Here is a 26,187-nt window from a genome sequence, read left to right as displayed (position 1 = left end):
TTCCTCATGGTCACTAACTGCATGGGGGAATTAAAGTCTGTCAGATAGAATATAATATGAACATATTACAATAGCTATTAACACAGATGGCACTGTACAGTGCTTCCAAGTAATATGTAGCCAAGCATTATCAGGTCATCCATTTAAGGTCGTTTTCTTTCAGTTGTATTACTTGTTGTCCTGTCCTTGCCATTATCAATTCAACAGAACAAGAAACAGGAGAAATACTAAACACCTTAAATTAATGAGCGACTAATGTAATCACCTGGAAAACTTAAGAGATCTAATCTAACAGCACTGCCTTTATTAGATTATGATGTACATTCACCAATATAAATTGTTTACATGTTGCTCAATGCAAAATAAGTCTACAGAACTGTCATATAGTAGTATGAACTGACTTGCACCTAAATATTAATATTTTTAAGTATACCTTTGTAAACACAAGACCTTTTCCCATCACCATAACAACCCATTTATTTTCACACAAAAAAGCAGAAACATTCAAAACAATACAGATGATGAGATCACCAGTCTCATCCTCCATGACATCCCCTCTACAACACCAGGACATGATATAGCAAATATGGCACAACCACATCAACCCCAAGCACATGCTATCACAGGCTCTAGAAGTGTGTGTCTACACTGTTTTCCCTTTGCAGTGAGATGGATACATCAGGTGTTAAATTCATGTCCTTGGAACAGTCACTTTTACATGAGCCACAGAGACAGGTGAATGTTAATAATGTGCTGGGCCAAATGATAGGTTCAATGAACCATAAGTTCACATCTGTATTGGACTCAATGGACAGCCTCATTGAAGAAGAGTACAATAATGTTAGAAATGTAGCTAAATAGGTGCAGTCATCGGCTGAAACTGAGAATGAATGACTTTCAAGATGAGAGTCAGCTGTAGAGACTGCAGTCTGAGCCAACCTGTGGCTTGACTTTCTAATTTGCATTCTGAATCTGAAATTTTATTTTGTTGCATTCTAAATGCCTAAGCCTATACTATGAATGCATAAATTGCCTTTTTTGCAAGGTCCCCCCTATTTTTGAGACAGATTGTATTGTTTTTTTTACTCTGCACACTAGGACACTGCTATCCAGTTCCAAGTGTTGTGCTCTGACCCCTAGAACATGGTAAAGATAGCTAAACATAGTTGACATATGTAATTGTTCCTGCAGGGTGAGTAGTATTTTAAAGCGTACCATGGTGCAAAAAATACACCAATGACAAGAACATTAAATGTCACGGGGGCATGGTCTGGCCAGGAATCTAGATGGCTACCTGATCCTAGAGGAGATGGGCTCGGACAGCGGCAGCAGCACTTGCGGCATGGTGGAGGCTCGTTAGCCTGCACCCTCCCACCATCCTCCCTAGCTCAACTATTGGCCCCGGCCTCCCAGCAGCTACCACCGTGCCTACGGCCAGACCGGCCCACCCTCTTCACCTTTCTCCAGCATGGGGCCACGGACCTGGAGGAGGAAGAGAAGCCTCGACCCACAGAAATATGGCCCTGCAGGCAAGAGCCATCCTCATTGGCGAGACGTCGTGCCTGCAGCCACAAGAGGCTGTCCCACCCCTGGAGGGGTTGGAACCCCACAGCCAATGGCCCTCACTCAGGGGCAACCCCAGTGTGCACCAGGGGAGGCCCGTTGTGCCCGGAGCAGACTGCACGGTGCCACCCTGCAGGACTGTAACGCCCATGATCTGTACAGCCATGGAAGATGGCAGCAACACCTGCGGTATGACGGGGCCTGGTAATCTGCCCCCCACCATAATATATATATTTTTTTAACAAACTTTATTGAGGAGCCTTGACAGCGTAATCTGCACAGAAATTGTTACAAAAAGGTCTTTTTCATTCTTTTTCCCTGTTTGGAGGCGAACATAAACAGTACAGTCCATAAAACCATTATACAGTGATACATAGAATGTCGCTGGAGTGGAACTGTAACTACTCCTAAATGCAGATAACAGAGTCCGAATTCCACGGTGCGTTGGTCGTTGTGCATCCATATCATATAACATAGATTTCCTCTTTAACTGAAATAAATCATCCCAACAACATCCTCCCACCCTAACCCTCCCTTCCCATGCTCCTGGTCTGTGTTATGGTATTGCCATAGGTATCTAAGGGGAGGACGGAACGGGATGTACCAGGGGGGTCTATAGTTCACTAAAATTCCTGAATGGGGGGGCTTTGGGTGCAAGAGCTTGCAATCAGGTGGCCGAGAAATAGTTTACTAAACTATGGTGTTGGGGTACCCGGCAGGGGCAGGGGGTCAAGCAGTCCGAAGCCGTGTAGCATGACATCCCACTCCATTGAAATGGGTTGTTTCCTTAGTCCTGTCTCTTCCTCCCTCCGGAGGGCTACGCTCTCAGCTTTCCCCCACCGTAGCATGTCATCGTGCCAGCTGGACAACGTTGGGCACCGGGGGACTTCCATCTCATGGTAAGAGCTCTAACTGCCAAGGTGAGGGCTAGATCTATAAATCTCAGTTGTACCTTCAGTATACTTGTGCGTTTATGAAGGCCCATGAGGCAGTCCAGAACGTTATCTGCAATGTGAATATGTGTGACCTCACCCAGGTATCTACGGACATCCTTCCAGTATTCCCGGAGGGGGGGGACATGACCACAGCATGTGGAGGAAATCCGCCTCGTCTCCTTTACAACGAGGGCAGCTATGGGGAGCCTCGGGGAACATACGGTGTATCCTGGGAGGGGTGAGATATGACCTGTGTAGAACCATTGTTTGTATAAATTTCAATTTGGCATTATGGGACACTCTTTTGGGGTGTTCAAGTATACACTTCCATTCTTTATCCGAGATTTCAGTAGTGGAGTCCTCGGACCAGTTTGTTCTAAGGGATACAAGTGTGACAGCCGCATGTGTTCGTATACCCGTGTATAGCCATCTGACTAAGTGTCCTTCATTCCCCATATAATGTAAGAGGTGGACCAGGGAATGCTGTGGGGGTTCAGTATGCAGTGGGGCCCAAGTGTTTTTAATCCCAATAAAGGAATGTTCGGTGAGTATGGGGCCGTTGTAGAGGTATATGACAATGTCCTCTTCCAGCATAATAACGCAGTCTCCAGAAGGGGCGGACTGTCAGCGGGAATCTTAGCTTTAGGTAGGAGCAGGGCATTTAGTGTGCCCCGGTTCAGGTCCCTAGTTGAGTAGCCAATTTCCTGCAAATTTCTACCAACCGTCCAGTAGGATAGCCATTGCAGTTGGCTGGCGTAGTAGTAGGTTCTGAGGTCGGGAACCCCTAAGCCTCCACAGCGAGGTCCCAACTGGAGTTTTTGTAAACTGACTCTCCTACGACCTTTTCCCCAGATAAGCTCCACTAGTATAGTATTCAGGGTGTTAAAACTAGGCTGAGGGACCACAATGGGCAGATTCACAAAATAATACAATAGGCACGGGCGCATTACCATCTTTGAGATGGCGATGAGTCCCATGACCGATAAGGGCAGCGAGGTCCAAAAAGCCACACTATTTCGAAGGGCCGCTATGGCCTTTCCTAGATTGCCGTCGAGTTGATCAGTCTGCGTATGGTAGACCTCGATATCTAAATATTTAACGGTGGCGGGGGCTACTGGCAAGGTATAAGCGCCAAACTGTATGTCGTCAAGGTAAGGTATTTCCTGGAAGAAGTAGGCCACAGATTTTCTTGGATTTATATCTAGGCCCGAGACCGTTTCAAACTGGGCAAAGATATCTGGAAGGGGAGCATTGTCAGCCGTCAGATCGCGAAGGTATAGCAGGATATCATCCGCATAGATTGAGAGGAGATGGGTCGCGCCATCAATGGGTATCCCCAGCTGGTCTGCCGACCGCCTGAGCGATATTGCCAGGGGCTCTAGTGCAAGAATAAACAGTAAGGGGGACAACGGACACCCCTGTTAGGTGCCCCTATGTATTGTATACTGGGTCGAAATATGTCTGCCAGTACGGGCCCACGCGGTGGGAAAATTATATAGTAGACGCACCCATTTAAGATAGGCGTCTGGAAATCCAAAACGTTGGAGTGTCGCAAACATGAAATCCCAGGAGAGGGAATCAAAGGCCTGACGGAGGTCTAGTGCCACGCATCCCGCGGACTGGTATATGATGGGGGTAGCCTTCATAACATAATGCAGCCGTCTCGTGTTAAGAGATGTGCTACGGTTCGGCATGAACCCACACTGATCTCTATGTATGAGCGTATTGAGGTAGGGTTGTATGTGGTTAGCAAGGGCCTTGCTCAGGATTTTGTATTCTGTCGCCAGTAGGGAGAGGGGTCTATAATTAGACATATCCATGCAGTCCTGTCCCGGCTTGGGTATCGAGGTAACCAATGCTTGCATGGTAGACTGAGGGAGGTGGCCGGTTTCCAGGGCGGTCCTGTATCCTGTCTCTAGGGTGGGCACTAACGTGTCTGAGTACGTATGATAGAATTTGATAGGCAACCCGTTAAGCCCGGGAGCTTTATTACGATTCAGTCCTTTAATAGCCATCCGGATTTCTTGCTGTGTAATTGGACCGTCTATTTCCTTTTGTATTGTGTCGGGGAGCACAGGGAAGGTAAGGTACTGTAAGAATTCTGCAATAGAGGCGCTCTCAACTATAGGGGGTGCCGCATAGAGGGTGCTAAGGTGAGTGTAGAAGGCTAGATTTATCTCCTGTTGAGTGTGGGCCATACTGTCATCAGGCTTGCGAATCTGTGTTATTGCCGGTGGATCCGCCTGTCTCGTACCAGGCGGGCTAGCAAAGTGCCCGTTTTGTCAGCCTCTGAGTGTTTTCGCTGCATGTACGCTCTATGATCAATTATCCGTAGAGAGTCCAATATCTCCACATGGTCAATACGAGCTTCCTGTAGAGCTGCTGTTTTAGTTAGGTCTGACACTGCCTCCTGTTCTAATGTGTTCATTTTGTGCTCAACTCTGAGCATGCGTTGATGTATCTCCTGCCAGGCCCCCACTATCTGTCCTATTGATGCCCCTCGCACTACCACCTTTAATGTGTCCCATTCTAATAAGTGAGATGAGACTGTGTTCCAATTGTCTGCTAAATAATTTGTAATGGTAGTGGAGAGTGATGTCCTGAATGGAGCATCTTCCAGTAATTGTGGGTGCAGTTTTCAGGTGGGTACCAGGGTTGGTACCTATCCCCAGTTAAGTGTGAGCTCTTGGGGATTATGGTCTGAGAATGTCTTTGCCAGGTAAGTAGAGTGGCTGACCTGGGTCACGAGGGAAGAGGAACATAAGAATCTGTCTATCCTGGTATGGAGACTATGTACGGGAGAATAAAAAGAGTATTTCTTATGTGTAGGGTGTATGTGTCGCCAAGCATCAGACAGTGCCCAACCATCTGCCCAGGTGTTGAACACGTCGGCAAGCCTGCGGGCATTTGTGCCATGAAGGGGAGGGTGTGATCTATCTAAGTTTGTGTCAAGAACAGCGTTCCAATCACCTCCCAACATCCACAGGATACCGTCCCTTTCGGCCAAGGCCGCGCTCAATCAGTGTAAGAATTGGTCCTGATCAAAATTAGGGGCGTAAATTCTGCCCAGAATCACCAGGGAGCCATCTGGTGTGCCCTTTAGTAATATGTATCGTCCCTGATCATCAATTCGGCGTTCTAATTCGGTAAATGGGACCCCGTGGCGTAGCCATATGGTCGTACCCCTAGCAAATGCAGAATAATTAGTAGAGTAGATCTGTCCTCGCCATTTTTTGCGTGTTTTTTGTGTTTCTGTCTCGGTTAGGTGGGCTTCCTGCAGAAAGACTATGTGGGAATTGCGCCGTAGTAGATAGGCATGTATGTGGTGCCTCTTCTGAATAGCCCCCATCCCCCACACATTCCATGTTAGTAGGTTGTAAGACCCTAAGGTGGAAGAGGTTCTATGCATGCAATAACATCTTGGGTAGAACTCCATAGCAAATGGAGCCAGGTTACCGAAATCGACCAGGAGCCCCTCACCCCTTGAACTCTAACAAAACGTGGCACAGCTCTTGAACTATGCTGGGCCCAACAATAATTTCCCATAATTACAAAACAGATAACGGTGTGTACGCTCATAGGGGTGTCGCTGCCATCAACCATGGTTTTGTCTGTATTGGGGTTAGAGCCCTGGCGGCTTGACGGAACCCGGGGGGGGGGGGATGTATTAAACATGTATTAAACATGTATTAAACATGTCCAAGTCATCCTGACCATGTGAGTGCTCTGTGGTAATCTGTGGTCCACCATTCTGTACAGTAGGGATAAGTCGACCGAGACCCGGAGGTCGGCGATCGGTAGAAATACAACAAATGACCAGCCCATATTACATATACATACGAAGGGAAACATAGCTCTGTACAGTTCTGATCTCCATGTGTAAAAGGATACAATGGTCGCTGGATGTCAGGATCCGGATCTGCTGCGCTGGAGTTCAAAGTACTATGATACCTATAGTAGGCCGGGTTCGCAGCCTGTTTACATCATGGCTCAGTTGTCGAATATGTCATTGTCTGCTCATGGTGTGATAGTAGGGAAAAGAGTGATGCTATGTTCTGAATCCGAGTTTATAGTGCAGTCCTCAGTGTCCGTATGTATCCTGGTGGAGTCCTCTCAAAATGTCTCAGCCATGGCAAGAGCCTCCTCCTGATCAAGTTTTTGTTGTTCTCGCGTTGGCCCATTACCGCAGCTGTTCTGAGTAGAATTTTGTGTAAGCTGCTGACCCAATCTCCATCGTACGCTTGAGCCCTGCGAGGAGATGTCAGGATGGCTACTCTGACTCGAGCCCAGCCCCAGGACCTCCAGCCATTCCTCGGCGTCCGCCGGACTTTCAAAGAAGTGGGTTTTCTTGTCATGTATGACTTTCAGTCTAGCTGGTTACAGCAGAGCTTATTTGAGTTGTGCTTTCTGGAGTCACTTTTTCACTGCTTGATATGACGATCTTTGCCTTTGGACCAGGACGGTGTAGTCAGAGTACAGTGAAACGCGATGGTTCTCATATTGAATCAGCACCTTCTCCCTCGCCTTTTGGAGCAGAAAGTCCCTGTCCCTATAATTCAAGATTTTAACTATCAGAGGGCGAGGTGGTGCTCCGGGCTTGGGTGCCCCAGTTGGTATTCTGTGGGGCAGCTCCACACAGAATTACAGTGATAGTCCTTCCAGTGCAACATTATCCCTGAACCAAGCTTCCATGAATTCTGCGGCCCTGGTACCCTCGCAGCACTCTGGCAGACCAATTGTGCGGATGTTATTACGTCTGTTCCTGCCCTCCGCGTCCTCCACCTGTTGCTGTAGTTGGTGAATGGTTGTGGTATTTGCCGTTATTCTTGGGTCCACGTCTTCACGGGCTTGTCCATGTTCCTTAACAGAAGCAGATAGTTTACCGTGGTCTGCCCTGAGCAAGGTGAAGCCCGAGGTAAGTTTGCCAATCTGTAATTCCAGTGCTGCCCTGGAGTCACGGATTTCCTTGAGTATTAGGTCCAATTTATCGAGGGAGTCTTCGGTAGAGTCCAGGGATGTTGCGCCCGGTTCCTGATGTCCCACCGTGGGTTTTGCTCTGAGTCTGCCCATGTTGTATGCTTTTCAGCCTGAGTTCAATTAAGTGGGTTCTGGTCATTCAGGGTAGGCAGATAGGGTGATAAGCGTAAGGCAAGGAAATGTCCACTCACAGTCCAGGTACACGTCGCAGAGGTACCCCCGGGAGCCTGTTCGTATGTCACCTCGGGCCCGTCTCGAGCGCACTGGTCACATGTAGTCTGGTAGTGCCACGGGGGAACAAAGCATGTAAGTTGGACCAACAGACTCAAGGCTGCTAAATCTCCCTGTTTTGGTGTGGATAAAAGTTCAAACGGGTCCCTCCAGATATCCCCACGGCGCAGTATTAACACCAACGCGGAGTCCGGTCCACCATGACGCAATGCAGGGAAAAAAGGAAGTCGTCCCGGGCCCTGTGTGGCAGTGCGGTCACCAGTGAGCGAGGAAGGGGTCCAAGGCAGCCATGGGACAAGGGCGCTATCAAATCTCTGTCCCACCCTGGGTCAGTAGCTTAGTGTTCCCAGCGCTCGCAGTGTTCCATTAACGAAACAGTAAGGTTCAGGCAGAGGCCCACTTCGAGTCCCTCTCCAGGCAGCACGAGTATCTGTTGCATTGAGCAGCAGGGCTGTGCAGCCCTATCCTCTGGGCCGCTTACACAACCAGACTGCAGCACCCTGGGGGGGGAGGGAGGGCCAGCAACGCAGGACCGGAGGGTAGGGGAATCTGCAAAATGGGTGCAGCAACTCACCACAGTGTCTGTCTGCGGTTCGGTCAGGCATCCCCCGGGGGTCTCTGCCGCCTCCGCACCTCACCCGGATCGAGACCAGAGTCTAGTGCCACCTCGCAGGCACCCCCGGGCCTCCACCTCGCGGCCCGCCGGCTCGTCCACCAAGCACCTGGGTCCTCAAGCAGATCTCACTGCCCTCGGCCCATCTGGTCCCGCTTCACATCACCGATCCGGCCAGGCCGCGGTTCTGATGATAGGATCTCTTCAGTGGGGCCGCCAAACAGTGGTGCGCTGGGCCGCTCGCGTCACACGCAAGCCTGCGGCCTCTGTCCGATCTCAGCGGCGGAAAGGCCCATCACCAGCAGCGCTCGAGAGCTCCGCTCCCGAGGTCCAACAAGGCATTAGTCTCCACAGGGGACCACAGCGCTCAGGTAGCTGTGCTCTCCGTCACAAGCAGGTCACGGATGGCAATGCAGGAGGTTTATTTCCCCCCGAGGGTCCAGAGCTCTACCGAGACCTGACCGCCATCTTAGGCAGCTAGCCACGCCCCCATCTGCCCCCCCCCACCATACTAGCTGCACTGGACGACCGGCTCCTGGCCTGCTGATTACTGCCACCACCCCTGAGGCCGGGTCTTCAGGGCCTATAGACAGGTAGGAGGCCTCAGCCCACAGTGTTGCTGCTCTTCCAGCATGATGCACTTCCACTGGACAACCACCATGCAAGTCGCCACCGGGGCCCATCCAGTCTTCTAACAAGGCTGGCTCTTTGTGATTGCCAGCCCCTACTTGCGTCTTGAAAGCCAGCTGGGGCTAGAGGAGGCCGTACAGCCTGGACCTGCGAGGCTACAGCGACCCTTACCCATGCTGCCTATTTGGGGCATCCACACACCACCCTTCTTCAGCCCCCGCTGTGGACTCTGCTAACTTATTTAGTGAGAGTGGCCTCCTGGTCTTGCTCATCCCCCAAACCATGCTGCTCCTCAGCACTGTTACTATCCCCCCAGCCTGACTGCAAAGAGGGCAGTGCATTAGGCCTGGGGACATCTGGAATGCTTATTCTTTCCATGCCTCCACACGGCTTGCCTTTATCAGAGGAGAGGGTATTGTTATGTTTGTCCAGGGGACTGCAGTTACAGACCATTGGCAGCATGCAAACCCTTCACTGCCACCACACACTGATGGTCTCCTCAGGGGCAGGGATGCTATGGAAGGCCGGTTACTAGTTTGCATCGAGGCCGATATCTCAAGAGTCCCTGCATAGCCTTCAACCTCCGCTACCCAAGCCACATCACATGTATGCATGGCGGGTGCAATGAACTGGCCCTCTTGACTGTCCTTGAGCCTGCCGGTTCCCTACAGAGTGTGGGCAGACCATCATAGCCTCATCTGGGTCGGACCAGGGATGCCGGCTGCACTCTATCTGACCACACCGCCAGCCTTGGAGCGGAAGTCCTCTCTGATCTCCCTCTGGTATAGTCTGTGAGCCAGCTCAGGCTGCGGACCTGACACCCAGTGGAGGGTGATACAAAACAGCAGCTGCCACACCGGGTCCTTAGCCTCATGCCCCGCCTGGATCTGACACACAGGCGTACCAGGTGTTCCGCAGAGGCTACGGACAAATGTCTCCTGGGAAAGACCAGGGGCAAACCTGCATGGCAACTCCTGTTCACCGAAGCTCTCAACCAGCCCCGTGCCATGGCTAACTTGAGGGGGACAACACCTCCTCAGACTGGCCAGCTCCAAGCCCCATGGAGCGTATCCTGCAGGAAATCTCAGCAGTGGGACGTTGACTGGAATACATGGACATGAACGTATTCGCATTTGTGGCAGAGACCAAATAGATATGGCTGGATATTGCGGGTTTACAGTCCCGCATGGATGGGCTCAACCAACGAGTTCTGGTAATGAAAGAAAGCTTAAATGCCCTGCCAGACAGGGATCAAGAATTCAAATTTCTACGTAGCACGCTTATTGACATGGAGTATCGTAGCAGGCGGGATAATGCCTGTTTTTCGGGCTTCCCAGATACAGCGGAGGGCCCTGACGCAAAATCCTTTCCTAAGGAGGCTCTACCTAAGCTCACAGGCCTTATCTTTGACCCTCTGCTAGAGATGCAATGGGCCCATCATATCGGCCCTCAGTGTCAGGACTCTTCGGCACGTCCTCGTCCCCTCATGACCTGCTTCCTGCGACATGAGCAAGCCCAACAATTGTTATCTGCGGGCCGCTCACATGATCCATTCACACACGAGGGCCATGAAATACATATAGCAGTGGACTTCTCCAAGGAAACTAATGATCGCTGCAAGGCTTTTCTCTTCCTCTAGCTCGACTTTGTCAACTGGACATTAAATATTGACTCTTCGAACCCGCTCAGTTCCAGGTCACTAATGATGGCACCTGAATGAATTTGTCGACCCAGTAGACCTGCGCCTTTTCCTAGACTCTCTTCGCAGGACATGGACACTGCCCCCTCCACAAATGAGACCGCTCACCACTCGGCCCCCTCACTTGCCACTGCTGGCAGATATTGGTGAAATGCAATCGGCCCCGTCATCTGAGCAGGGGCCCTGATAGAGCAGCGCACTCCCTTGGTAACAGAGTGCCATGGGAGCGCGCCGTGGCAATCCTCACTCAAGAACAGGATAGCGGCAAACCACGATCTCCCCTGAAACCCGCCCCACTATTGAGTGACAGCCCTGGTGCAGGTGATTATGTTGCCGGTCACGGGTTGAAAGGTACAGCTTTATAGGGTTTATGTTGTTGGTTACGGGGTTAAGATTAAGTAAACCCACATTGATTTTCATTTTAATTGATCTTATTTTGTGTATGATAGTTTATGTAAATGGGTGGGGCAATATCAGAATTAATGTATGTCAGAATTAGTTTGGTTAAAACACAGTGATTTATCCAACAGTACATTTTTTTAAGGTTATTTTGATGAGTCCAGTTTTATGGTAACTGAGTAAAATGATTGATTCCTTTCATTATAGTAACCCCTGAAGAAGGGCTGTAAGAGCAAGAAATGCATTGGGTGATAATATATGAGACCAACCACTATGAATTGTTAATCCCTACGTGCCACTGATAAGACCTGGATGGGCATGCCAGTGGCATTTGAAAAAATGTGGAATAACGCTGCTTTTTAAGTGATTGGATAAAATATGGATGAAGCTGAAAATATAAATAAATATATGGATTAAATTCAGACTACTGGATGAACATTGGTTTATTGTTAAAACAAAGACTGGGCTACAAGGCTGTGCGTCTGATTGGTGCATGAGGAAGTGCCATATATTCAGTGAATTATGCTGGCGTGCTATTTGGAACAGAGCACGTAATCAGTCAGCACGTTGCAATATTGCTACAGGCAGCCAGAACAGTCCGAGTATAAGAAGTTGTCCAAGCTATCATTCTCGTTTGTACTGTCCCACACCGATCCCTTCCTTTCCTACCTTCCCCTTCCACCCTCGAATTTAGGCAGCAGCAGCTAATCTTCTACACAGAATTGTGTTCCAGGGAACCCTTCCCTGCATGTCCTGTATGCTCCCGACCCTTCCCTGCCCTTTCCTCCCTTTCTCCCCATCCAAAACATGTGTGGTGCTCCTTCCTCACCCACCTTCTACTGCTACAACCTGCACCCTGCCCTCTCCCCATCCTCCTACCTGGGTCTACCCCCTTCTCTTTCCTCGTTACCTTGGCCTCACCACTGATTGCGTTGCCTCACAACAAACTCTACCATCTGTGCTTCTGAACACACCCTTGCGCCGTCCCCACACCTGGATACCTAGTCCCCCACTATGGACTGGCGGGATTACGGGATCCCAGATTGCCCACGTCCACCCTTGTTATGTGTGCCTCTCATCCACTTTGCATCCCCTCTTGGAATGTCAATGGCCTCATGCTAAACCAATTGGATGAAGGTACTCTCTTATCTTTGGATCAAAACGGTAGATGTCGCTCTGTAGCAGGAGACCCACCTGGATGCTACACCACAACTAGGTGGGCAGGGTAATACTTTGTAGTGTTTTGGCAGTGCCCTCCACTGTTGGAGGGACACCTTGCAAGTGTGGAGTCGCAATCCTTAGCCGAAAATTGCTTCCCTTCACCATTATCAAAAAAACCCGGATGGCAGGTATGCTTTTGCAAAACTACGGCTTGGTGACAACTGCCTCTGTGTGGGATCAATATACGCACTGACTGGTATGAAACACCCCTTCCTCCTCCAGTTGAATCGCTTGCTTGTAGAGATCGGGGCATCGCAGTATGTTATCAGTGGAGACTGGAATCTTGTTGGGATGCGGACCTGGACATAACAGGTCCCCTAGACAAAGTCTATGGGGCAGAAAGAGCCCTGATGGGTGACGTGACCGCGAACCATGGTCTGGTTGATCACTGGCGTCTTTGCCACCTATCAGATACAGAGTATACTTTAATTTCCTCAGTCCATGGCTCGCTTTCTAAGTTGGACTACTTACTCATCTCCCAGAGAACCATGGCCTTCATTGGAGAGTCTTGGATCTTGGATGCAGCACTGTGTGACGACTCGCAGGTTCTCCTGCCTCTTGATAGGGGCCTGGCCTCCACAGGCTGTAAACCATGGTGCATGAGTATACAATGATCCTGCAACCCCTAGGGCAAATCCCAACAGAAAGCTCTTGTCTCGGCATATATGTTGGACAACAGAAACTTGGTGTACTCTCGCAGAGTAGTATGGGCTGCTGCAAAGGGGACTATCAGGGGCCAACCTATGGGAGACACTGCTGTATCCAATAAGCAGGCGATCATCTGCTGAACAGAGCTGGAAGGGGGAAATAGCTTCCCTTACCCACTTTTACTCCTTTTATTTTGTCTTACCCAATTACTGACATCTGGAAAAGGCACATATGGCCCTTAGCAGCATCTCCACCTCCAAATTTGAATACACGCTGCAATGCCTAAAGGGGCAGCATTACAACAGGGGGAAAAAGTGTGCTGCATGTTGGTAGCCCAACTGAGGCAATGGGAGGCTGCCAGAGCCATTCCTGCCATGCACTCGGCGATCTGGGAGGTTCTCACCTGCCCCCTGGACATCGTTAACGAGTTTGCCTCGTTCTACAAGACGCTGTATAACTCTGTGGAACTGCCCAGCGTGGATCGCATGGTTGCCTTCTTGAAGGGAGTGGACCGCCTCTGCCTGTCGGACATGGGTAGGGAGCTCCTGGCGGGGGAGATCAGCAAAGACGAGATAGCGTTAACCTGCTCCAAACTGCTTTACCGCAAGGGCCCCAGGCAAGGACGGTTTTTCAGCGGAATTCTTTAGATGGTCTTGCGAGGAGGTTGTCGATTCCCTTCACGCCACCTTCCGAGAGGTGAAGCGGATGGCCTTCCTGGGACCCTAATCCAACAAGGCGGTGATTGCAGTTCTACCCAAGCCTGGAAGAGACCCTCTACTGTGTGGCACCTACAGGCTAAACTGTGACATTAAAATCCTGGCCAGCATCTTGGCAAAGCCATTCCATCACTGATTCATCACAAGCAGGTTTGCTTTATGCCAGGTGGCTCTTCCAGGAACCATCTCCGCACCCAGGCCTATACCCTCTCGGTGGACAAGGACGTACCGGTTGAAGCGATGGCCCTCTCCCTAGATACTGAAAAGGCGTTCAACCACATCGAATGGAAATACCTCTTTGCCACCATGCAATTATTTGGGCTGGGAGACCAATTCATTGCCAAGGTGCGCCTGCTGTATTGTTTTCCAACAGCCCAGGGTAATTGCAGGGGGTTCCTTTTGGATCCTTTCCCTATCTCAGGGGCACCTGCCAGGGATGTCCTCTTTCCCCCTCTCTTGTTCCTCCTGGCCAAGGAGCCCCAGCCTCTGTTATTTGTCATTCACCCTATTTTGCGGATGTTCCCCTTGCGGACGGTTTCTCCAAAATGTACCCTTATGTGGACGATGTCCTGCTCACGCTCACTGACCTTCCTTGCTCCCTGATGGCCCTCCTGGAAATCATTGATGACATTGTGGCCCTGTCTGGGTACAAGGTAAACTGGGACAAGAGTGAGGCCCTCCTGTTCTCGACTGGTACCATGAAGGCGGCCATCCATGGCTACCCTTTTCATTGGAAGTCCTTGTGTCTTAAATACTTATGGTTCCCAGTCAACAGAGGTCTGGAGGGAATGGTCTCGGACAACTTGGACCCTTTGTTGACCCAGATGATACGGATTTTTGAGAAATGGTTCCACCTGGGGTTTTTCATGTGGGGCAGGGTGCAGGCAGTGAGGATGGTCATGTTGCTGCGCTTCACTTACATGCTAGGTATGCTCACCATATTAGTGCCCTTACCCACTCTACGCCTCATTGACTCCCAGATTTAGTCCTTCATGTGGGGCTCCTCAAGACCCCGGCTAGCTGTGTCCAAACTCATGGCTGGTTGCTCATGCTACGGATTGGGCCTCCCCTCTTTGGAACAGTACGCCTTGGGTTTTCACTACTCACAAATGGCATACTTGCTCCCAGCTATTCAAGACCCACCGCAATGGGTCCACATGGAACAATCACTACTCCCTAGAGGCGAGTACCTTGACCTTTCCATGGAGCCCATGCCTTCCAGCAGCACCTCTCACAATCTGTACTCATGCCACGCATATGGCCTGGCTACACTCTTACCGCCTATTCAGTGTGGACCCGCGACTCCATGAAAAGGCATCTTTGTGGGGCAATGATTGCCCTTGCATGGCTGGTCAGACACTATGCTGGACACACTGGGTAGAGGTGGGCATTCACACCTTGGACCAAATCTTGCTTGCTGGAGACCTGAATCTTTTCGTCCAACTGAGGAGTTCGGCCTCAACCCACGGCAAGCTTAGCGTTACCTGCAACTGCCGCACTACCTGAGGCGCTGCTTGAGTCGTTGTCCCTGGTCCTTGCAATCATCACCACTAGTGACCTGTCTTACCATGTGGGGATGCCACAGGGGAGTGATGTAGGGTTTGTACAGTGCGCTCTCAAGTCATCTTTTCTACCAGTCCCTTCTGAGCAATCTCAGTGTCCAATGGCAAACTCGTCTGCAGACCTCCTTTGAGGATAAAGACTAGGCGGACATCCTGGAGGCCAAAGACAGGTGCACACGAGAAGCCCGCCTAAAGTTCTGTCTTTTCAAAATGCTCCACCCAAAGGCCTCTCGACGCCTGTTTCATGGAGAATCGAAAGGCACTGGGGTGGTGTGTTTTCTTGGATCTTGGTTCAGTTTGCACCCCGACTTCTCCCCACGCCCCATTTCTCTTCTCTTTTTTCTCTTCTCTCCCCCCTCCTTGGAGGACTGCATTGTACTGTTTACTGCTCATATACTCTGATCTCAAGCTGTGTTTCTGGTGTATGGTTCTGTCTCAAAACAAAATTACAACACAAAAAAAAATGTCACTTGTGGACTGTAGCGTGTATTATGCTATCCACTATGCTGACCAGAAAAATATGGTCCCAGGTATACATACACGGAGGTTTTGGTGGTGACCAACATAGCCAATCCCTGGGATGATCTGTACTGGCCCCCAGAACTCGGCAAAACCCCTATCCCTGGGACGGTAGTGAAGAGTCTTGGCCTAAAGATCGATGCGGCTCTCACTATGGCCCCTCAAGTGTCGGCTGTGGTAGGTTCCTGCACAGCCGTGATGCGGCAGCTACGTAAACTTACTGCCATTCTCTCTGCCTCCACGCTGCAGACTATCGTCTCAGCAACTGTCATCTCGAGTCTAGATTATGGTAATGCTTTGTATCTGGGCCTATCACAGAAGCTGATGAGGAAACTGCAAGTCGTGCAAAACGACGCTGCCAGACTGGTCTTCTCTCTTCCCAGAAGTGCACATGCATCTACTCTCCTTCGCAAACTGAATTGGCTTCCCGTGAAGCTTAGGGTCCATTTCAAAGGCCTCTGCATGGCCCATAAAGCACTTTTTGGCAATGCCCCGGAATATGTCAAACAGCGCCTAAGGAAGTATGTTCCCGGTAGGTCCTTACGCTCTGGGTCTGTCCCAAATCTGGTTCAACCCAGATTCAATTTAAAAACTAAAGGAGGTAGTGCTCTTTCAGTACTCATTCCTCAACTTTGGAATGATCTTCCACCCAGCCTGAAGGAGGAATTTAACCTTCTTTCCTTCAGGAAAAAATTGAAGACATTTCTGTTTGGTACGGTAACATCTTCGGTCTAATTGGAGTTGGCAGATGGTTGGTGGAGGCGGTATTATGTTGTTGGTCGTCTGTCTAGCGCTTAGAGACCAGTGGTGATAGGCGCTTTATAAGAACCATATAACATAACATAACATAACATAACATAACATCTATAACCTGACTGCTGCAGCTTTAAAACCTGCAGGCAGCCCTGTCAAAATAAAACATCGCTGGCAGGAGAAAAACCTGTATCTAAATACAAAAAAAATCCCCCCCGATCAAGGCTTGCAGAACACAAGGAAGGGTGCCAGGTATTTAAATGTGGACATGTAGAAATGAAAGTTTGGCATGCTCCTTAAAACTAGCCTTACAAATGCTATTCTCATTGCATAGCTGCTGTAGCTTTTTCTATGGGAAAACTAGGGTACTGTTAAAATATGTTGTATCTTTGGTTTGGAAAATGGTACATTCCTTTTAACTACTGTTTCTAATGTTTATTAAATGTCAAAAGTATAGTGAAGTCAGATTTTTGTTAAATATGAAGGAAAAGTGAAATTTTGAAAATTCTAATTCTCCTGACTTAAGCTCAAGTTGGCTAATTTAGCAGTTAGCCTGCCTGGGATGCCATTCCTACCACTGCTTCAACCCCTGAGTAGGTGTGAAACTGATCTCAAATCAGAAACCATGGCTTATTCATTTTGGCAGGACGGCCTAGGTGTGAGCAATGTAGCTCAGCGTATCTAAGGAAGGGCCATTTAAAGGGTCTGGAAATTCATTAAATTTAAAGGGATCAGGTGAGGCCTGTTGATTTATACTTTAGTGTAAGGTAACACACTGAGGAGTACAGGCTTATTGATCCCAGGGTACATGTGAGCTTTCCCGGCTCCATTAGCATTAGAAGGAGAGCTGGTCTTGGAGCAAGTTTGGTGTGGATAGTTAGGAGAGGATTGTTCATTATCATAGATACAGTCTTGGGTGTACCAAGCTATAGCATCAATCATTCTAACCACCAAAAGAAATAACGGCCACAAAACTAAAACCCTTGGGAACTTGAGTGAAGCATGCTCATGCCCCTTCCCTGCAACCTACAGGTATGTATCACTTAAGGGAGCTCATCTGGGGTGGCAGGGATTGATTTGCACAAAACGTAAAGAACTTGGAGCCTGGAGACTTAGAGTGATTGGCCCAGACTTACCCTAGAAATAGGCTTGGGAGTAGTAGACGCCTAGAGTCAGTCCCACCAGCAGGAGGAGAAGCAGGAGAACTGCCCTTCCCAACTTCCATTTCGTCCCAGTGAGACTGGGCATAGCGGGAACTGTTCAAACAGACTCCAAACATCCCCAACAGTAGTATGAAGTTAGAGAAGGCCAGACACTCACAGCTGCAGGAGAGCAGAAGGAGGAAGATCACTCGACTGACCACAGTGTCTTAGGGCCCAGTGGCCTGCTCCAACAACCAACCCAAAATCATTTCTAAATTCCAGTTCTTGAATGACACAATTGTAGCCATTTTTGTGAGCACAACTGACAGCATTGTCCTACCAGCCCCTCTAACACCAGCTGTAGTTGTATGCACCAGGACCACATCCCAATGTGTGGCCCTGGATACGGCCCCCACGTCTGATACCACTTGTGAGGGGATATCCAACTCTCAATCCACACACCTGGGCCATCAAGGCGACACACACAAGGCTGAATGGGGTCAACCAACCAATCAGGCAAACAGGGACTCAGAGCTGGAGGAGATCATTGATCTAACCTCCAACCCAAGCAACCCAGCCAAGTTCCAGCCAAGCATAGTCCCCATGTCTGCAGGCAATCGTGAGGTGGAGAACAGCATGACCCTTCAAGGCCTACATCGAGTAACTATTCCCCTAGACCCAGCGGTTACAAATGAATCAACAGTCCTGTTTCCTAGGACTGTCCACCTCCAATTGGAAGAAGAGAACAACTCAGAGCCAACAAACACAAGTGCAAAAGATGCAGGCCAAAAAGGTAGAACCAAGCTAATACCTCAGGGAGCACATGGAGCTCTCCTACTTAACACAGGAAGAGTGGGATGAGATTCTAACTTCTTACACCACTGAAAACGATCAAGACGTCACACTGGAAGAAACTCGATCCCTGGCCAGGACACCTCAACAAACGAATGGTGCAAAAGGGAACAATTCCCCAGACAAAAGAGTCTGGCCCTCCATGTTAAGAACTATCCAATCCATGATTGACGCAATGGACTTTAACTGAGCAAAAATTGACTTTCAAATAGAGATACTGAACACCCTGGCAATGCATGTGGCTGGGATTGATGGGAAAATTGACGACTTAACAAACCTCATCATAAAGACGAAAAATATGTCAATGGAGCTAACTGCAAGGTGTGCATGACCCCTATCCTCAAGAAACTCACCACACTCCCTGACACCTTAAGCACCCTCTTTGAAGCTCCGAATGATGTCCTTAGGCCTCAACCAACCAACAGTAAACCACCCCCACCGGGTCAGATCCCTCAAAAAGCAGATGGTCTAGCAATGAAACAGCCTGAGTCAACATCTAACATTAGCACACCCAGAGCCAAAAGCACTGAACTCGGGAAAATGAGAACACCATCGATGCCCTCCTCAGTCCTAAAAAGATGCACTAGGCAAACCAGAATCTAACTCTTATTCCATGATCCACTGTAGGAGAGGGTCTCTGAAGAATGAATGGGGAATCCAGCCTGCCTGAAGAAGCGTAGGCCACATTCTTTTTTGCACATTTTAATAAAAACAAAAGTACTGCGGATGCACCAGAACAGACAGGAAAGTACAGCAGATACAATGGAACATACAGGGGGGCATGGCATATTAGCAGCTCCACCCAGCGGAAAAGACGACGTGCAAAGCATAAATGAAACTGCAGTCCAATGACAGATAACTAAAGGTAGACCACTGGAGCCCCAGGCCATAACAGAATCCCTCAGGCAATTTACAAGATCAATCCGGTGAAATGGCCAGGGAATGTGGTCCCTTTATTAAACCATGTTCTAGAAGGAACTACGATACCAGCATCCTGGAAAGGGTTCTTCATAGCACCCATTTTGAAGAGAGGCAACAAATCAAAGGAAGAGAACTATAGACTGATAGCACTTATTGACAAAGAGCTGACTCATTAGGCAGGCATTCGGTTGAATCAGATTCTTGATTGGGCTTGCACAAACTCAATCGTCCTGGTCAACTTAATAGGGTTCCCCAAATAAACCAGGATCTTGACAAACATCATTGCATTATCACTACAGCTTGACTACTCTAAAGCTGCCAAACTTCCTCTCCATCCCTGCTACATTGACTACAAATCTGCCTTCAACTTTGTCAACCGAAAAAAGCTCTGGAGCATAGTAAACAATAGTGCCACCGGTGCGCTAAAGAGCGATGGAAAATCTGCACTCCAACACCTGTTTAATAATTAAGCTGGGCAGTGGGCCAACCTCTCTATGCCTATTTCAACATCCTGTGGCTTCAAACAGGGGTGTGTCTTGGCCCCCTTTCTCTTCAATTTTGTTTCTGTCAGACCTTCCTTCATTCTTGTCTTCCATCAACTCACACACACCAAGTTTTGGCTCCATATACCTTTCAAATCTCCTCTACACTGACTACCTGGTGCTGATGAGCCAGTCAACGGTCGGGCTGCAACGTCTCCTGAACGCCACCCAAGAATAAAGAAAAAAAGCCCAACCTTCAACTTCAAGAAAACCAAAATCATGAACTGTTCTAGAAGAACAAGTAGAAAAATCAGATGGTTTCTTGACTCCACCAAGGTCGACAAAGCCAGCGAATATAGATATTGTTGCCTTATATTTGATAACAAGGGGAACTTAAGCCCCAAAAACAGGAGACAAAAAGAAATGGGTTTATTCTGGCAGCAGGGTTGAAGGCTCTGTTTAGAAATTTGAAGAGGCTGTCATACGGCCCAATCTTATAAATAGCAAAGGCTCTGTTGAGCAACTGTGAGTAGGATTGACATCCTTATATTTCTGGTCACTTTTTGTTTCCTTGTAGGCAATGAGAGAGCTAGTCTCTCGGCATGGTTTTAGGAGTCGCCTGGCTTCACATGCCCTGCCCCCCCTCTTATTGGGAACGCCATCTTGCAAGGGCTAAATAGTCCATTATTAATGGTTTTATGAGTTCATTCTCATTCTTTGCTATATTTTAAATTCTGTTCCCAGTACCTTTCCCACACAGGGGACCCTGTGTAGGGTAAGTGGGGTCGCTGGGCTCCAGGTTTGTCCCTTGTTTTAGTTGCCCACTTGTTCGTAGAACGCGATTAGCGCTGGTGTGTAATCACGCCCCATCATATGCAGGGCTACATGAGGACTTCCACAGCGTGTCCGGGCAGCTCCGTTGAGCAACTGTGAGTAACATTGACATCCTTATCTGTCTGGTCACTTTTTGTTTCCCCCTAGGCACCATAAGAGCTAGTCTCTCTGCGACGGTTTTAGGAGTTGCATGGCTCAACCTGACCTGCCCCACCTCCTATAGGGAGCACCAACTTAGAATGGCTAAAGAGCCAGTTTTTAATGGTTTTATGAGTTCGTTCTCATCTTTTGCTTTATTTTATATTCTGTTCCCAGTACCTTTCCCACACAGGGGAGCCTGTGTAGGGTAAGCGGGGTTTCTGGGCCCCAGATTTGTCCCTTGTTTTGGTTGCCCATTTGTTTGTAGAACGCGATTAGCGCTGTTGTGTAATCATGCCCCGTAATGTGCAGGGCTATATGAGGACTTCCACAACATGTCTGCGCAGTTCTGTTGAGCAACTGTAAGTAGGATTGACTTCCTTATCTGTCTGGTCACTTTTTGTTTCCTTGTAGGCACCAAGAGAGCTAGTCTCTCGGCGCCGGTTTTAGGAGTTGCCTGGCTCCACCTGCCCTTTCCCACCTCCTAGTGGGAGTGCCATCTTGGAGTTTAGCCCATTTTTAATGGTTATATGAGTTTGTTCTCATCTTTTGCTTTATTTTATATTCTGTACCCAGTACCTTTCCCACACAGGGGAGCCTGAGTAGGTGAAGTGAGGTTGCTGGGCCCCAGGTTTGACCATTGTTTTGTTTGCCCACTTGCTTGTTGAACGCGATTTTCACTGTTGCGTAATCAGGCCCCCTCATATGCAGGGCTATATGAGGACTTCCACAGCGCATCCACACAATGGACGCACGCAGCGGGGGCTTCGGTGCGCCTGTCCTCTCCTGAACCACGCGCCAGTACCACTGCCAGTTTGGTTCAGATTCCAGGACTGGAATTTCATTCTGAAGTAAGGAACTTCATGACTTAAATAAATAGGACCTCAATTGCAATTGTTTTAACCTGCTAGCTCTCTGCCACGGCTTGGAGTGAACCTGTAATAACTGTGGTTTCCAGCTTCCTGGCCCTTTCTCCCTCGCTAACTTCCTTGTTTCTAGCTTGAAAACACCTGGAAAACAGGACTCGATGGATATAATCTTCACCCAAGTCAACGCTGTTCCTTAGTATAATGCGCTTTTGAAGTAGCAGAACTCATTGATTCTCGCAATTCTGACATCTTGTTCATTACAGAAACCTGGGCTGCTAACACCTCAATGCCTGAACTTCTTACAGCTACGCCTTCCGGTTATCGTCTGCATAGGCAAGACCATCCACTAATAAAAGGAGGGGAACTGGCTGTCATTTTTAGGGAGAATTTTAGGGCTAACTTTACTACCATACAGTCTGAGGACTGTGAAGCACTGTCTTTCAAATTAGGGCTCACTAATAAACATACCATAGTCTTATTCCACCTGGCTCAATTCTGCCTTCTCTCAAATGGTCCCTATAAAAAAGGTAGCCAAGGCAGGACCTGTCCGTCTGCCTCTTGGTTCTCAGGAGACCCTCAGGCTTGAAAACATTGCTGCAGATGCCAACAGAGGAAATGGAGAGCCCAATATGACTCCCACGAGAGAGAAATGTATAAACTCTCTCTAACCAAATAGAAATCTCTCTTGGTAATAGAAAAGGCAGCTTACTTCTCATCAAAATTGAATCAGCTAAAAACTCAGCCAAAGAACTCTATCAAGTCATCAATAAGCCCACTAAACAACCTGATTATAAAAGGGATTGGGTTAGCCAGTCCTTTTGCGATGAGAACGCCTCGCATTTCAGGGGTAAAATCGATTCAATTTCTAACTCCTTTGATCACTCCGTCAACCTTCCTCCGCCCAACATTCAAGACAATGGGGTCGGCGTTTCTGATAATAATCTGTTCAGGAATGTTTTTGTTTCATTTTCCCCTGTCTCCCCCTCCCAAATAAAAATTCTCATCCTGACTACCAAGTCAGGTTCCCTGGATTGCCCTTGCCCGCCCTCAGTTATTAAGTTGGTCCCAGACATTATTGCAGCTCATTTCTCAAACATGTTCAACAGCATGTTCAGAACAGGCATCTTTCCATCTCAATGGAAATGAGCCTCCATTCTGCCTCTATTGAAAAAATCTAACCTGGACCCCAAAGATCCTGCCAACTATCTGCCCATTTCTAGACTCCTCTTCCCTGCCAAAATAGACGAAAAAGTGATGAACATTCAGTTAAATCAGTTCATCAAGGATTTTAATCACCTGGACCCCACCCAATTCGGGTTTAGATCGGAACACGGCACAGAGACTGCCCTGATCAAGGTTACTGATGAACTAAAGTTCATCTTGGATGAGTGGGAATCAGCTACTCTCATCCTGGTGCACCTGTCTGCAGCATTTGAAACGGTGGATCATTCCACTATGATCCACGGTCTGGAAGCAAAAGGCATTAAAAATCTCACCTTCAAACTAGTTTTCTCCTTCCTGTCAGACAGGGAAAACTTCACCAACATTGATGCCTTCTCTTGAAACACATTTTGCCTGCCCTGCGTTGTTCCACAGGGCTCTTCACTCAGTCCCACCCTTTTTAATTTATACATTACAGATCTGGCTCCTCTGGTTTAATCCTTCGGGTTCTCCCTCATGTCATATGTGGATGACACAAAAATTGTGCTGAAGAACCAGAACCTTTTGGGTCTGGCTGCGCAGGGTACGCCCTCTGTCCCCGGAGGTCACCTGCTTCGCTACACAGAGACACGGGACACTCTGTTGGCGTTAGAAGATTGGATTTATTTAGCTGCAGCTAGTACAGTTATCCTAGAAGTACACAAAGTAGGTGCTCAGGAGACTGCCACTTCACTCTGTGGCGCATCAGATTAAATACTATACAATACATAATTATTAACGAGACACACTCCCCAAGCATAGAAGAAAAGAGCCAATAGGGTAAGTGGAAAAACAAAGTGGAACCAATAAGAAAGGTTCGAAAACAGGAATATCAGATGACTCGAAGAGACCTCTCCTCCAACTGTGTTTGTCATCCCACCCCCGAACTAATTCATTAACAGATTATAACTAACTTGCAGGTGGTGAGATACGCTTGTGTGTGTTAGAGGACAGTCGTGACACGAGAGAATGCTAGCAGGAGACAGTGAAGGCCAGTTGATAAGATATGATCAGGAAAGAATAGTGTGAGCCTACAGATAGTTGAAACAGGGATTAGGAAAGCCATACAAGGATTAGTGTACTCGGCTAGTCCAAACACCACTTTCGCAAATAAGGCCGAGGACGTATTTCGACACCGAGCTACGGGAAAAGCAGAATAGACTTCGTTCGCCGTGCTGCCTGAGTGATGGCAACACAAAATGGTGGCGGGTCACAAAATGGCGGGTCGATTCGATCGTGATCGAAAATCGAAGTTCCTCAGTGCTATCAGCCTCTAATAATGCAAACAACACCTGCCTTCGCATCCACAATTGCATGAAACATATCCATGGCTGGATGAATAAACATTGCCTTAAACTCAAAGCCAGAAAGATCTAGGTGATCATACCCTGCAATAATCCCAACTTCTGGTCTGCCCCTTGTTTGGTTGCAGATATGGGTCCTCTTCCTTTCCCTACCAGGAAAGCCAAGAGTCTAGGGGCCATCGTTGATGATCGCTTACTCTTAGGCAATCAAATCCACTCAGTGGTCTCCTCTTCCTACAACACCTTGAGACTACTAAAAAAAATATAAATTTTTCTGACTATCTCTGTTAGGAAGTCAGTGATTTCCACTTTAGTACTATCGAAGATAGACTACTGCAATGGCCTTTACATTGGTTTGCAGGCTCAATATCTGAATAAATTGCATGTTTTTCAGAACTCCGCAGCCAGACTTTTATTAGACCTGCCCAGGCACCATTCAGTCTCTGCTGCTCTTAAAGACCTTCACTGGCTGAAGGTATAAAATAGAATCAAGTTCAATGCCCTCTGTCTGACCTATTAAGCCCTCCACGATTCCAGACCCACCTTCCTAAAGAAAGCCCTTTCATGGTACACCTCATATAGAAACCTGAAATCAACAGGCACTTTCAGAATAAACTCTATTAGATTCACAAAATCTAAATCGGGCTGTAGCTGCTTTGCGGCTAAAGCAGCTACATACTGGAACCTCCTCCCACTCAACTTAAAGTCGGCCCCTTCCTTGCCTCAGTTTAGGAAACTCTTGAAATCTTTTCTTTTCAATCAGTAGGTTCTTTTTACTGCTCATTGTTGTTCATGGAATCAGCGCCAAGACTCCTCCGGGTATATGTTGTGCTTTACAAATAGTGTAACATAACATAACATAACTAACCCTGGCATAGAGAAGCAAGGCCCTTTGGACGGGGACTCAAAGACCCTGGACACAGCCATTGTAAAAATATACAGTGAACGTTTTCAACTCCCCAGATACACCTCACCCACGCAAATGAGGCTGAGATTTTGGCAAGTCAAACAGTTAGTTGCCAGGCATGCCACATTTACCAACATATTCTACAGGCGCAAGTCCACTGACAACAACAATATAAACCAAAATGTCTGGCTAAAAGTGACCAACAAATCCCTTTCAGTGGCCAGAGACTACCTCAAAAGATCAACCAACTTGTTTGGACGGGCACAGCTGTGGTCTGCAATACCCAGCCTCGACATTTTCAAAAGAGTTGTCAATACAACATCAAAATCAGCATCACCCCTAGAAGACATGGCATCCCTCGAGAAACGTGCCCATGCCTGGATGGTGTTAAACAGCTATATCTCTCTAAACCCACAGCATTACCTGGGCAAGGCACTTAGCAGCAGGATAAAAGGTAACTTCTTAAAATCCTTCCTTCAAACACACGTGGCACCATGGCTGAGGGCAGAAGAAGTAGCCTGCAGGCTGTGCGGTCACCGAAAGAAGGACAAAATACACACCTTCTGCCTCTGCAGGTCCACTTTAAGCCTTAGTTGCCACTTGCTGCGTACTTCTGGAATCACACAAGCATGCATTCTTGCAAACAAGCCATACTAGCCTTCCCATACCCTGGAGTCCCGAAGGTAAAATCCCAAATATCAAAATACCTCTAGGGATTCAACAGAGCTTTGAGGAAGACACCCAATCAGCCAAACCAAAATTGCCAGCTTCGAACACTTGCCCCTCCCAAGGAAGGGAGTGATGCACCCCCACACAATCCAGACCCACTTCCTAAATACCTCTATCTGGTATCCTAGGGAACACTGGAGCCAAACTCTCCACATAATTCACAGCTTAATGACATATATGGAAGCGTTTTCCACTCATTGGACAACACCAGCTATATCAGCCCCAGCACTTTATTAAGGCAACTACTTTTAACTTCTGCTTTAAAATAGTCATTTGCATAAGTTCTCTTGTTGCACAAGCACTTTTCACCTGGACTAGTTCACGACCTTAAGCAGGGACATGA

The sequence above is a fragment of the Triturus cristatus genome, chromosome 2_2 (genome assembly GCF_964204655.1).
Source record: "Triturus cristatus chromosome 2_2, aTriCri1.1, whole genome shotgun sequence".
NCBI classification, from domain to species: Eukaryota; Metazoa; Chordata; class Amphibia; order Caudata; family Salamandridae; genus Triturus; species Triturus cristatus.
The sequence above is the reverse complement of the archived record's forward strand: the minus strand, read 5'-3'. Positions refer to the sequence as shown.